General features: G+C 43.1%; 1 protein-coding gene across 4 annotated transcripts in view; it reads left to right on the top strand.

The window, feature by feature from the left end:
• Nucleotides 1–15,065, top strand: part of LOC126095236 (D-threo-3-hydroxyaspartate dehydratase-like) — a 371,140-nt gene that overhangs the window by 268,804 nt on the left and 87,271 nt on the right. The window lies entirely within an intron of this gene.

Here is a 15,065-nt window from a genome sequence, read left to right as displayed (position 1 = left end):
TATCCCTCTCTCGATGTGGTGACTTAAATGCTGGAAATTCAGCCATATGTCTTCCCGCTGTACTTCCAGCCTCACTTGTCGAGATTGTGGATGCCCATCACATCCCAATACTCCATGTGCCTCACCTCCCACCTGTGTCAACTGTGCAGAACAGCATTCACCTTGCTCACTAGACTGCAGGATTTTACAGAAAGAGTGGAAAATCATGGAATATGAGACCCTGGACCGACTGACCTACACTGAGGCCAAGAGGAAATATGAACGACTCCATCCTGTGTGAACGACTTCCTCTTATGCTGTCACTATGACAACAGTGATAGTCCCATCAGTTGAGTGAATTCCAGTCAGCTCCCTGAGCCATAAGACTACACCTGCCCCCTTGACTGTGTGGGGCACTACCCTCCCTGCTGCTCCTGTGCCACCTTCTTCGGGAGCTACACCCCTCGCCCCCCATCCATCGGGGACATCCATCCCCACTTCTAAGCTGTAGAAGCATCCAAATTCTTCAACTCCTCTCGCTTGGAAGGGGTCCCTTGGGTCCCTCCCTTCCCAGGTTTCCACCAGTGGGAAGGATGACGCCCGCCAGTGGTGTAAGTGCCCACAAGCAGCTGGTCATAGGGCTTCACGATCCTCCTCAGTCCCGGAGACTGGATCAGTGAAGCTCTCCCAGCCAGTGAAACCCAAGGAGCAGTGAGAAAAGTCCAATAAGAAGACCTTTAAGACCAAGGAACTTGCAGTGGCGCTCACCCCAACGCAACCTACAAGCTCTGTGTCTGAGGATGGGGTGGGATTCTGGTGTCCACTGAGGACCTAGATCTCACCGGACCCTCAGACATGATGGAAGTCGATTGCATGGGTATTCAGTTGGTGGTAGCAGGTGATCCAGTGGCGTAATCTGCCTCCTCACTCTCTTCACGACTTTTTCAGCCGCGGACAATGTCATCCTCCAGTGGAATTACAGCGGTTTTTTCCACCACCTTGCTGAGCTCTGACAGCTTCTCAGCCTTCACCCTTTCTCCTATATCGCTTTCCAGGAGACTTGGTTTCCAGCAATGCAAACCCCCGCCCTCTGTGGCTATCGGGGTTATAAGAATCGGGCAGCTTATGAGAAGGTACCTAGTGGAGTCTGTGTCTACATCCTTAACTCTCTTTACACCTTTAAAGGCTGTTGCTGTTCAGGTGTGGATGCCTCAGGCTGTTACTGTCTGCAGTCTCTATTTTCCACTGGATGGTGATGTCCTGCAGGCTGCGCTGATAGCCCAATTGTCACCACCTTTTCTGTTATTGGACGACTTTAACGACCATAAACCTTTGTGGGGTGGATTGGTGGCAACAGGCCAAGGCACTGTTGTTGAGCAAGTAATGTCACAGCTTGATCTTTCTCTTTTAAACAATGGTGCCTCCACACATTTCAGTGTGGCACATGGCATGTACTCAGCCATCGACCTTTCGGTCTGCAGCCCTGGCCTTCTACCATTTGTCCAATGGAGTGTGTATGATGACTTGTGTGGTAGTCACTCACCTGGGTGCCTCCCCAGATGAATAAGGCTGACTGGGACTCATTCTCCTCCATTGCCACTCTTGAACCTCTTTTTCATGATGCCATTGATGTAGTGGTTCACACGATCACAACCGGCATCATTTCTGCCACAGAATCTGCAATTCCCTGTTCTTCTGGGTCCCCTTGGCGGAGGACTGTGCCTTGGTGGTCACCGGAGATTGCTGAGGTTATTAGAGATCGAAGACAGCCCTTCAGTGTCATAAGCAGCACCCATCATTGGAACACCTCATTACCTTAAAATGGCTCCATGCCCGAGCCCGACACCTTATTGGCTGACGGAAGCAGGAGTGCTGGGAATGGTATGTCTCCACCATTGAAACCCGTACCTCTCCATCACAGGTTTGATGCAAGATAGGCGACTCTATGGGTGTGAGACACCTGTCAGCGTACCTGGGCTTTCCCTGAATGGAGCAGTCCGTAATGAATCAGACATGACAGCAGATCATTATGCTCAGTGTTCCACTTCTATGAATTACCCACTGGCCTTCTGCTCCCTGAAAGAGCAGTTGGAAAGTCAGAGCCTTTCATTCCATACGCACCACCCCTAATTGTACAATGCTCCATTCAGTGAGTGGGAATTCCACAGTGCCCTAGCCACTTGCCCTGATACGGCTCCCGGACCAGATCGCATCCATTATCAGATGCTCAAACACGTCTCAGTGGACTGCCAGCAACACGTCATAGACGTTTTCAACTGTATCTGGGTTGAGGGTGAGTTTCCCTCTCAATGGCGGGAAAGCATTGTAATCCCAGTGTTGAAGCCTGGCAAGAACCCCCTGGAGGTGGACGGCTACTGCCTTATTAGCCTCGCCAAAGTTATGTGCAAGTTGCTTGAACACATGGTGAGCCAGAGGTTGAGTTGGCTACTTGAGTCTCGGGGCCTTCTGGCTCCGTCCCAGGGTGGGTTCTGTAAGAGCTGCTCTGCCACCAATAATCTGGTTTGCCTGGAGTCTGCCATCCACACGGCATTTGCCTGCCAACAGCATCTGGTTGCCATCTTTTTTGACATGCGGAAGGTGTACGATACAACGTGGTGACATCACATCCTCACCATGCTTCATGGGTGGGGTCTTAGGGGCTCGTGCCTCCTTTTTATTCAAAATTTTCTGTCACTTCATTCCTTCCACGTGCAAGTTGGTTCCTCCCATGGTTCCTCCCGAGTCCAGGAGAATGGGGTCCTGCAAGGTTCTGTCTTGAGGTCTGCCCCTTTTTAATTACTATAAATGGACTAGCTGTAGCTGTGGGAACGTCTGTATCGGCTTCTTTGCATGTTAATGACTTTTGCCTGTACTATAGCTCCACTGGCATTGCGGTTGCTGAATGACGGCTACAGGGTGCTATCCACGGGGTGCAGTCTTGGGCCATCATGCGCGGATTCCAGTTCTTGGCTGCCAAGACCTGTGTCATGGATTTCTGCCAGCATCGCAGCACTGTTCACCTTGAGCCTCAGCTTTATGTTGCCGGTGAACCTCTTGCTGTGGTGGAGACGCATCGGTTTTGGAGCTTGCTTTTTGATGCCTGGTTGACTTGGCTCCCTCATATTCAGCAGCTTAAACAAACATTGTGGTGCCATCTTAACACTCTTCATTGCTTAAGTCACACCAGGTGGGGTGCTGATCGGTCTACCCTTCTATGACTGAATCAGGCATTGATTCAGTCCCATCTCGATTATGGGAGCCTGGCTTCTGGAGCTTCCTGCTCAAGCCCTGTAAACAGCCTACTTGTGGAAGCTGGTGTCCCTCCATTGTGGATCTGCTGCCAACGACTTCTGGCTGCTTATGCTGCACATGATTGTAGCTTGCCTGGGCATCCAAATTACCGTCTCCTGTTCCCCAACTTGGTCGTCCATCTTCCAGAATGGCAGCCCTGGTCAGGGTGTATGATCATAGTTCGTGTCTGGGCTCTTCTCTCTGGTGAGTTTTTCCCTCTCCCACCTTTTTTCGGAGCCCATATACGTATACCCCCGTGGTGTGTTCCTCGCCCATGCCTTCGGCTGGATTTGGCACAGGGCCTGAAGGACTCCCTCCCTCCTGGGCCCTCCACTGCTGCTTTCTTTCCATCCTTGCCATGTTTCATGGCTCTAACATTGTCTATACTGATGGTTTGATGGTTGCTGGTGGAGTTGGTTATGCTCTTATTCTTGGGGATCATTCTGAACAATTCTCATTGCCGGCTGGCTGTAGTGATTTCATTGCCGAGCTGGTCATCATCTCTCACGTGCTAGAGTAGCTAGAGTACATCCGTTCTTGCTCAGGTGAGTCCTTCGTTATCTGTAGTGACTCCCTGAGTGGTTTATGAGCTATCGACCAGTGTTTTCCTCACTCTCATCTGGTGATGGCTATCCAGGAGTCCATCCATACTCTTGCCCGTTGCAGCTGCTCCGTGGCTTTTATGTGGACCCCAGGTCATGTCGACATCCCAGGTAATGAACATGTTGACACGCAGGTCAAACAGGCTGTTGGTGCACTGGCTTTGGAGATTGGCCTTTCGGAGTGCGATCTCCATTCATTTTTGTGGCAGAAGGTCCTTGGTACCTGGTGATGAATGGCATACCCTGCCTTCACCCAACAAACTTCAGATCGGCAAGGAGACTACTGGTGTGTGGTGTTCCTCCTTGCGGGCCCCTCGCAGGGATTCTGTTGTACTCTGCTGGCTGCACATTGGCCACACCTGGATGACACACAGTTATTTATTGCGCCACGAGGACTCACCTCTCTGTCGCTGTGGTTCAGCATTGACTGTGGTCCATATTTTGTTGGACTGTCCACTTTTAACTGTACTCAGGCAGATGTTTGTGCTGCCTGATATGCTCCCTGCACTTTTAACAGATGACGTCACCATGACAGGCTTAGTTTTGAGTTTTATTCATGCAGGGGGGCTTTTATCGCTCAATCTGAGGGTTTGTCTCTTTCTTTTGTGTTGAGTCTGGCCTTTGGCCTACGGTTTTAGATTGGGCTTTTTAGTGCGTCTCTTGATGGTTGGCTTTTCCTTTTTTTGTTTCCATGATTGACCAACCACTGTAACACTTGTGTGTTTATAATTCCTCGTTTCTGGTCTTTGTCTATGTCTTTCTTGTTCTGTGTCATCCCTTGTCATCTCCGTTGCTTGTTTTTGTCCCTTGTGGGTGTTTCATGATCATGGAAAAAGGAACCGATGGTCTTTGTAGTCTGGTTCCTTCTGCCTCCACAAACCAAACCAAACCTAAACATACTTTGCTTGCTTCCACTTAGTACTGTCCTAATGACACAATAACCTTCTGCAGCAATGCAGTAAAGATGAATAAATAATTATTATCCAGAAGCATGCTATCTTTACGTCAGACAGTGAGTGACTGAATGGAAGCCTTAGACCCTCTTAGCAACTTTACATAGGACCAAAATTTTCTCAGATTCTCAGCCTGACATTTTGCTAAGGTATGACAGTGGTAGCATACAACAACTACCACTGCCATACCTTAGCAAAAGATGTGGCCAAGAACCTGAGAAAATTCTGGTTCTATGTAAAATAGTTAAGTGGTTCTAATACTCGTTGACCAATCTGGTGTGGCAGTTGAAGACAGCAGAACGAAAGTTAAAGTTTTAAATTTTGCATTTAAGAACTCATTTACACAGGAGAATTGTACAAACATACCATCATTGGACAGTTGAACAGACTCTTCTAAGGATGTCATAGCAATAGTCATCCCTGGTTTAGAGAAACAACTGAAAGAGTTGAAAACAATTAAGTCACCAGGTATGGATAGAATCCCAGTTCTGTTTTACATAGTGTGTTCTATGTCACTGGCCCCTTACTTAACTTGCATTTACTGTAAATCTCTCACGCAGCACAAAGACCCAGGTTACTGGAAAAAAGTGCAGGTGACTCCTCTATATAGGAAGGGTAAAAGAACAGTCCCACAAAATTACAGACCAATATCCTTAACACCAGTTTGCTGCAGAATTCTTGAACATATTCTCAGTTTGAATGCAATAAATTTCCTTCAGGCCAAGAAGCTTATGTCCACAAATCAGCATGGTTTTAGTAAGTATTTGACATGGTACCTCACTGCAGACTGTAAGGAAGGTATGAGAATATGGAACAGGTTCCCAGATAGGTGAGTGGCTTGATGACATCTTAAGTAACAAACTCCAGTATGTTCTCCTTGACAGTGAGTGTTCATCAGAGACAAGGGTATTGTCATAGGAGCTCCAGAGAAGAGTGATAGAACCACTGTTATTTTCTATATACATAACCGATCTGGCAGACGTGGTGGGCAGCAATCTGTGCTTGTTTGCTGGTGATGCTGTGGTGTGCAGGAAGGTATAGAAGTTGAGTGACTGCAGGAGGATACAAGATGACTCAGACAAGATTTCTAGTTGGTGTGATGAATGGAAACTAGCTTTAAATTTAGAAATACACTCCTGGAAATGGAAAAAAGAACACATTGACACCGGTGTGTCAGACCCACCATACTTGCTCCAGACACTGCGAGAGGGCTGTACAAGCAATGATCAGACGCACGGCACAGCGGACACACCAGGAACCGCGGTGTTGGCCGTCGAATGGTGCTAGCTGCGCAGCATTTGTGCACCGCCGCCGTCAGTGTCAGCCAGTTTGCCGTGGCATACGGAGCTCCATCGCAGTCTTTAACACTGGTAGCATGCCGCGACAGCGTGGACGTGAACCGTATGTGCAGTTGACGGACTTTGAGCGAGGGCGTATAGTGGGCATGCGGGAGGCCGGGTGGACGTACCGCCGAATTGCTCAACACGTGGGGCGTCAGGTCTCCACAGTACATCGATGTTGTCGCCAGTGGTCGGCGGAAGGTGCACGTGCCCATCGACCTGGGACCGGACCGCAGCGACGCACGGATGCACGCCAAGACCGTAGGATCCTATGCAGTGCCGTAGGGGATCGCACCGCCACTTCCCAGCAAATTAGGGACACTGTTGCTCCTGGGGTATCGGCGAGGACCATTCGCAACCGTCTCCATGAAGCTGGGCTACAGTCCCGCACACCATTAGGCCGTCTTCCGCTCACGCCCCAACATCGTGCAGCCCGCCTCCAGTGGTGTCGCGACAGGCGTGAATGGAGGGACAAATGGAGACGTGTCGTCTTCAGCGATGAGAGTCACTTCTGCCTTGGTGCCAATGATGGTCGTATGCGTGTTTGGCGCCGTGCAGGTGAGCGCCACAATCAGGACTGCATACGACCGAGGCACACAGGCCAACACTCGGCATCATGGTGTGGGGAGCGATCTCCTACACTGGCCGTACACCACTGGTGATCGTCGAGGGGACACTGAATAGTGCACGGCACATCCAAACCGTCATCGAACCCATCGTTCTACCATTCCTAGACCGGCAAGGGAACTTGCTGTTCCAACAGGACAATGCACGTCCGCATGTATCCCGTGCCACCCAACGTGCTCTAGAAGGTGTAAGTCAACTACCGTGGCCAGCAAGATCTCCGGATCTGTCCCCCATTGAGCATGTTTGGGACTGGATGAAGCGTCGTCTCACGCGGTCTGCACATCCAGCACGAACGCTGGTCCAACTGAGGCGCCAGGTGGAAATGGCATGGCAAGCCGTTCCACAGGACTACATCCAGCATCTCTACGATCGTCTCCATGGGAGAATAGCAGCCTGCATTGCTGCGAAAGGTGGATATACACTGTACTAGTGCCGACATTGTGCATGCTCTGTTGCCTGTGTCTATGTGCCTGTGGTTCTGTCAGTGTGATCATGTGATGTATCTGACCCCAAGAATGTGTCAGTAAAGTTTCCCCTTCCTGGGACAATGAATTCACGGTGTTCTTGTTTCAATTTCCAGGAGTGTATGTCACTTATGCAGATGAGTAAGAAAAACAAACCCATAATTTTTGGATACAGCATCAGTAGTGCCCTCTTGACAAACTCACGTTGTTTAAATATCAGGGTGTAATGTTGCAAAGCAATATGAAATAAAACAAGCATGTGAGGATTGTGGTAGTGTTTTGGGATACCGTACTCACCAGGTCAGATTAAAGGAAGACATCAAAGCATTTTGGAGGCGAGCCACTAGATTTGTTACTGGTAGGTTCAAATAACACACAAATATTATGGAGATTCTTCGGGAACTCAAATGGGAATCCCTGGAGGGCAAGTGACATTCTTTTCGAGAAACACTGTTGAGAAAATTTAGAGAATTGGCTTTTGAAACTGGCTGCAGAGCAGTTCTACTGCTGCCAACATAAATTTTGCATGAGGATCGTGAAGAGAGGGTATGAGAAAATAGGGCTCATACAGGGGCTTATGGACAGTCATTTTTCCCTTACTCTTTTCGCAAGTGGATCAGGACAGGAAATGATTACTAGTCATACAGGATACCCTCTTCCATGCACTGTGTGGTGGCTTGCAGAATATATACATAGATGAAGTAAGGATATTGTGTAAAGCTGACAATGGAACAGCTTGTCACTTTACTTATTTGACCCTCTGCTGCCTTCACTATTTCATCTCTCAAGGATACCCATTTTTCTCATGTTTCTTATCCCTGTATACCAATTGTGTGTAATACTCTGAAATTATCAACACATCTGGTCCTTTCAACTTCCATAGGTCTAATCTTCTTATTTCTTACCTTTCTGCAATTTCTTCACTTTTAATTTGCATCCCATAACCCATAAATTATGGTTGGAATCCACATCAGCTGTGGAAATGTTTTATGATTTAAAATCTTGCAGCAACATGTTTTATGCAATTCCAAACAAATAAAATTGACGTAAAGGTACCAGAAAGAGAGATCAATGGCAACTGAGACAAGACAGTCAATGCCGTCATGGAAAAATGTTTGTAGTCGCCTACAGAACCATGGTTGTAGCCAGGCATGCACATCTTTGCCTGAAGCAAATTGACAGCCACAAATGTCTCATTAGGGCTCCAAAAATATGGAAATTGCATGGGGAGCGATTTGGGCAACATGTGTGCTGCCCATGTACTGCCAAGTTTGTTTTGACTAAAACACGAAATGCACATGACTCCCAATTTGTCACTGGAGGGCAGCACTCAATAATGAATTAAAATGTTTGTCAGGTGGCTATCAAGAGGTCAATAGGAAGATGGGACTATCAAGGGGATGGAAGACTTGGAGTAGTTAGTCATAACTAGAAGAGCATGTTGGTAAAGAGTCAGAGTGTGATCTGACATGGTTTCATAATTTGATTTCATATGTGTCTATTTTTTATCTTTGAAGGAAGTAAACTTGAACTAAAATTAAATTCAACACAGTTAGAATGTAAATAATGAAAAATTATTTAAATGAAACTCTATTGTTGATGACCATAAGCCAGTTTTCTGTTGATATTTGTGATTAATGCTACTAGAGAAAAATACAGACTTGATTAAATAAACCATGGAAGTTTTCCTGCATTGTTTTATTTTTCAAAAACTATTTATTATGAAACAAATTTGACAAACAGTGTTAATATCACAGATTTTGTAAACATCCAAATGTAGCTAACCATACACTATTTTGATTAAATATTGAGGCAGTAACATAAATACTGTAGAATGCGGTGTTTTATAAATTTTATGGGTAATTTGTGTTGGGCAGACATTGATGGCTTTTGAAACCCAAGGATTTTATTCCCCACAGTAAAACACCAACTACACTGACCAAAGAAAAGGCAGAGAGATGGATTCTGGGAGGACATGCTGCAGATCAGTGTATAAAGTGATTAGTGCCAGAAAGCAGGAAATTTATCAACAATACACAGAGGACTTGAAAGGGAGGCAGTAGTTTTGAAGGGAGAGAGCAGGATTGTATTGTATCTGCCATCTAATTCAACCTGTACATGAAATGAGCAATGAAGAAAACCATAGTGAAATAAGGAAGGAGGCTTAACTTCAGGAAGAAGTATTATAAACTTTTCAAATTTTACCAATGATGTTCCAGTTCTGCCGGAGATGGCAAGATATTTTGATGATGAATGGAATGGATAGTGTCTTGGCAAGAAGTTACAAGATGAACACCAAAAAAATTAAAACAAGGGTAATGGAGTGTTGTTGAATTAAATTAGGTAATGCCGAGGGAATTAGATTGGGAAATGAGACACTAAAAGTAGTTGGTGAGTTTTGCTACTTGGGCAGCAAAATAACTGACAGTGGCTGAAGTAGAGAGGATGTAAAATAAAGGCTAGCAATAGTGAGAAAAACATTTCTGAAAAAGACAAATAATTCAGTATACAATATAAATTTAAATGTGTGGAAGTCTTGTCTGAGAGCATTTCCAACTCTGGAGTAATGTCTTGTACTGAAGTGAAATTTGGATGATAAACAGTGAAGACCAGAAGAGAATAGCAGCTTTTAAAGTGTCATGCTACAGAATAATACTGAAGATTATATGCGAAGGCCAAATAATTAAAGAAGAGGCACTGACATGAATTGGGGAAGGGGGGGGGGGGGGAGGAATGTATGGCAGAACTTCTGAAAAAAGGAACAGGTTGATAGGACATATCCTAAAGCAGCAAGGAATTGACAGTTTGGTGATGGAGGGAAGTTTGGTGGGTAAAAATTGTAAAGAGAGACTAGGGTTTGTCTTAAGTAAGCAGGAGGAAGTGGCTGCAGATTACAGTAGTTATGCAGAGATTAAGAGACTTGTGCAGAACAGACTAGCATGGAGAGCTGCATCAACCCAGTCTTAGAAGTAAAGACCACAACAACAACAACAACAACAATAACGCACTTTACACAAGTAGCCTGCAGTGGCTACTTGTACCAACTGACATAAGTTGTGACTCATTAAGACATCATTAAAAGTTATCCTCCATTATTAGATTTATGTAATACCATGTGTGAATGAATGATGATTGAGAGCTGTTATCAAGGGCAGTAACTGAAGTTCAATAATAAGTCTGTTAGTGGGGATATTATTTAAGTATATAATAGTGTACAACTCAATGGCACAATGGCAGATGACAACACAGAACCAAATAAATGAATGAAAGCACCAAAAGTGGGAGCTAACTTAAACAAAAACAGAAAAAAATAAAAATAAAAAACAGTGTTGCTATCTTAAAACAATAGTAACATTATATCACTAACACCTTTCCTCAGTGTTAATTATTGGTGTTACAAAAAGTAATGGCTCAAAATTTTTCAGATTTTATTTTACTTAATAGCTTCATCAGAACATCAGCTGGTTGCTCATTTGTGCTAATGTGCTTTAAAACAACTTCTTCTGCAGAAATTTTCTCACTATCAGATAAACTTTTGGCATCTATATGCTTAAGTTTATGACTAAACTGTGGGTTTCTGCAAAGGTATATTACTGACATATTATCTTCATACAGTACAACAGCTCTTGGACTGCCAGAAAGACTCTAATACAAATTACTGAGGCAACAGCCTTCGCTAGTTGCCATGTTTCAGGCTACAAATTCTGATTCTGTTGATGACAGAGACACTGTGGGCTGCTTCCTAGATGTCCATGAAACACAACACAGAACTATAACTAGATAATGACCTGTGGATGCTTTATCTGCTCTGTCACCAGCCCAGTCACAGTCAACATAAAAATTATGGTATCAGTACAACTTTTTTCCTTAGCATATAACAGACTCAGTTTTAGGTTTTCTGTTAAACAATGCAATACATGTTTTAAAGCATTCCACAAATCCCGACTTGCATGATTTGTACTTGCTTAGAATACTTATTGCTACACAGATACCTATCCTGGAATATCACATGGCATATATCAATGACTTTTTTAATTTTCTACATCTTTTTGCAGTGTCTTCATTTTCAGTTTTTTCTCTTTTTAACACACTGTGATCAAAATTTTCTCCATGGACGTTGAAACAGAATACCATTCAAACATATTAAAACCTTTTAATACTTTTTCAATGTTGATACCTTGACAAATAGTAATAGTTCCCTCCCTTAAATTTTGAACAATATTCATTCCCAAATAATTCTCAATCAGATCTAAATCCATATTTTGAAGTTATCATGTAACAACTACTTTAAATCATCAGTTTCACTCTGAGAAGTTGAAGCTGTCAACAGATCATCAGTGTAAGCAAGTAAAGTATATTTTATTGCTATTTTCTTTCTTTATGCACAAGAAATATTTAAAATCACTTATTACAGATCACAAGACAGTTATTTCAGTGTTGAACTGAACATTCCAATTTTTGGGTGAGTCCTTCAAACCATGCGGAACCTTTCTAACCTTACAAACTTTATCATTCATTCTATTACAACATCCAATAAGTAATTTAACAGAAAATTATCCAACTATCTCTTCAAAGAGAGACATGCAACTGATAGATGGGAAAGTTATTCTCATTGCAAAAAAATAGAAAAAGTCTCACTGAAGTTGCTTTTAGTGTTGAACTGTATATTTCCGAATAAGTTAATCTTTGTTGGAAACCTTTAGCTACAAGACAAGCTTTTAAGAAGAACATTACCATTCACATGTGTTTTTCACCTAAAAGCCCATTTTGTGTCAATAACATTACAATCATTTGGCTTATGTATGTATAATCTCTCTGGTCTAAACTTGAGAAGATTATGGCAGTAGTCCCCAAAGAAGAAACAAGGATATTACTAGGTAACTTCAAAGCCCAGATTGCCAGAGAAAAAGAATACCAAAAGACCAAAGGCAAATTCCCAGCCTATAAATTCACCAACAAGAATGGCATGAGACTCATTGAACTGTGCCAACAGAGCTATCTGAAAATAATATCGACCTCCCTGAGGAAACATCCTCGAAAACAGAAGACTTGGAGTTCTCCTATAAAGTCTCTCGGAGAATATCAGATTCACCATGTGGCCATTACACATCCCTCACAGAAGGAAATTCATGATGTGCAAGTCCAAAGAGGAGCCAACATTGACTCTGACAACTATCTAGTGCGGATAAAAGTGAAATTTACTCTGGAAAGAATCCATCAGAAGAAAACTCATCTTCAAAAATTCAATACCAAAAAGATCAAAGAAAGCAACATAAAAGAAGAATGGGAAAAGGAAAAAGCAGGCACCTGGCATCAATTCCATAACAAGATAATCAAGAGAGCCAAAGAGGCAGTACCATTGTAGAAGCATAAGAAACACCCATGGTGGGACTCCACATGTGAAGAAGCACTGGAAGAATGAATGAGTGCTTTCCAGAAATATAACTAAGAAGTCACTGGAGACTCAACAACATTATCTCCAGACCAGAAAGGAAGCCTCAAGGACCAGTTGGACTCAATAGAAAAAGACTTCAGAGATCACAATACTCGAGACTTTTACAGGACGGTTGCAGGGAGGGTTCAAGGATACACCCCTCAGAACTTATGTTTCCAAAAACCAGACGGCAAACTCGTGGTGACCAACCAAGATAATTGTAGAGAATTGGCTCGATATTTCCCAGAGCTACTCAATTGCCAGGAGCCTACATAAAGATGGGCCAAAGAGGCTCCTGCACAAGTAAATCCAGAATCTCCACCAACTACCAAAGAAGAGATCCCTAGACAGATCTTCAGACTCAAGAATAACAGGGCATCTGGAGAAGATGGTATAGTTGCAGAACTGTTGAAGAACATAGGCCCAAATACACGTGAGGAGCTCACACAAATCATTATAGACATCTGGAAAATGGAAAAGGTACCAGAAGAATGGAAATGTGCACTAATCCATCTGTTACATAAGAAAGGTGACAGAACAGGTGTCAATAACTACAGAGGGATTTATCACCGTGAAGTCACCTACAAAACTCTATCCACGTGCCTTCTTCAAAGAACACAAGAACAGCTCGAAAACAAAATTTGTGACTATTAAGCGGTTTTCTGATCGTGGTGTTCTTGTGTTGAACAAATTTTCAATTTGAAGATGCTACTAAAATATAGAGCAACCTGAAGCTCCCTGATCATCTGTATGTTTGTTGATTTCAAGAAGGCATATGATTTGGTCGATCAACAGTCCCTATTTAACATCTTAGAAGAACAAGGGCTTGATCGAAAGACATTAAGACTCATCAAAGAAACAATCACGAGCACGAAGTCAAAAGTGAAATTCATGGGCGAATTGTCAGAGCCCTTTGAGATAAAGATGATGGATTGTCACCACTGCTCTTTAACCTTGTTCTGGATAAAGTCATCAGAGAATGGGAGAAAGAATTGAAAACCCAGGACCAATGGAAACCAATTAAACTCGGATGAAAGAATGATGACATCAAGGTCAGTTGTTTAGCTTTCACAGATGACCTGGCGATACTAGCAGCCTGTGAATTGTTTACTTCAGACAACTTGAAGCTCTGATGCATAGACTGTTCAATTGCATCATGCCAATACCATGTTTGGAACCTAAAACTTGCTGTTGCTTCAATAGCACCAAAAAACTCTGCAATTATCTAAGAAACAGGCTTGTGCATATGGGCCTGTAACCTGTAAGCTGGGATGATGAAACTCAATAATAAATCTATTTATACAGAGTTTATTGAAGTATATAATAACATAAAACTCAGTGGTGGGTCATGACACACGCAGAGGCTTAGAAAATGTAAGTTAACATAAACCAAAAAAATGCAGTGTTGCCAACATAAAATTAGCATTATACCATAAACAGGAACTGTATCTCACTACTTCTCCTCACTTTTAAAATTGAAGCCCAGTGATGAAAGTTTCATCCACTATTAAAATTTTGATATGGAATGCTACCATACTACTGTGGTTAGAAACTTTGATAGGCAGATCACTAGAAGCGATCACAATGAACAGTAATATAATTTTTTATAGAACAGCTTTGATAACGTTATGGAAAGGATAGATTGCAACTCACCATATAGTGGAGATGTTGAGTCACAGATAAGTCAACAAAAATACTATGGAAAAAGTAAACTTTCAGTCAAAAAGGGCTTGGCCTAAATCTCACTTATTGTGCCTATCTGCAACTCAACATCTCTGCTATATGGTGTGAAGCAATCTATCCTTTTCATAATACTGTAATTATTCCATCCTGGATTTTCCATTGTTTGATGGAACAGTCTTGCTTGTATAAAAACACTTATATTTAGAAGAGATGACTGGTTTTGACCTGATATGCATCATCTTTGGACCAGATTCTGTAATTTAGGGTACAACAGAAGAGAGGGAAACCTGTAGTATAGTAAACATTAAGTTAACAATAAATTATTCAATGTAATACCCAGTGATGATATGTAGAGATGATGGCATGGAGCAGAAACTGTGGATACCGTGCCCTAAGATTGATTGCTGACTGTGTTGCAGTCATAGAGTTAAATAGCAGATGCCCTACTCTTTGCCTGTCATCCGACATCATCCTTGGCCAATAGGATATAATGTATGTGGTACATGTCGGAGAGCATGAATGTAAGTCTTAATACTATGCTGACTGCTATCATATTTTATATCAGAATAACAATTTACATGTTATACAGTTAAATTTTATGTAATATACATGAAAAAGTGTAACTGATCAGCTAATGGCATCAGTTAACACATTAATGGACTGCCCTCTGCAGGATTTTGGGTACATCAAAG

Source organism: Schistocerca cancellata, chromosome 8, assembly GCF_023864275.1.
Source record: "Schistocerca cancellata isolate TAMUIC-IGC-003103 chromosome 8, iqSchCanc2.1, whole genome shotgun sequence".
Classification (NCBI taxonomy): domain Eukaryota; kingdom Metazoa; phylum Arthropoda; class Insecta; order Orthoptera; family Acrididae; genus Schistocerca; species Schistocerca cancellata.
Note: the sequence above shows the minus strand (reverse complement) of the source record. Positions and strands in the feature narration are given on the sequence as shown.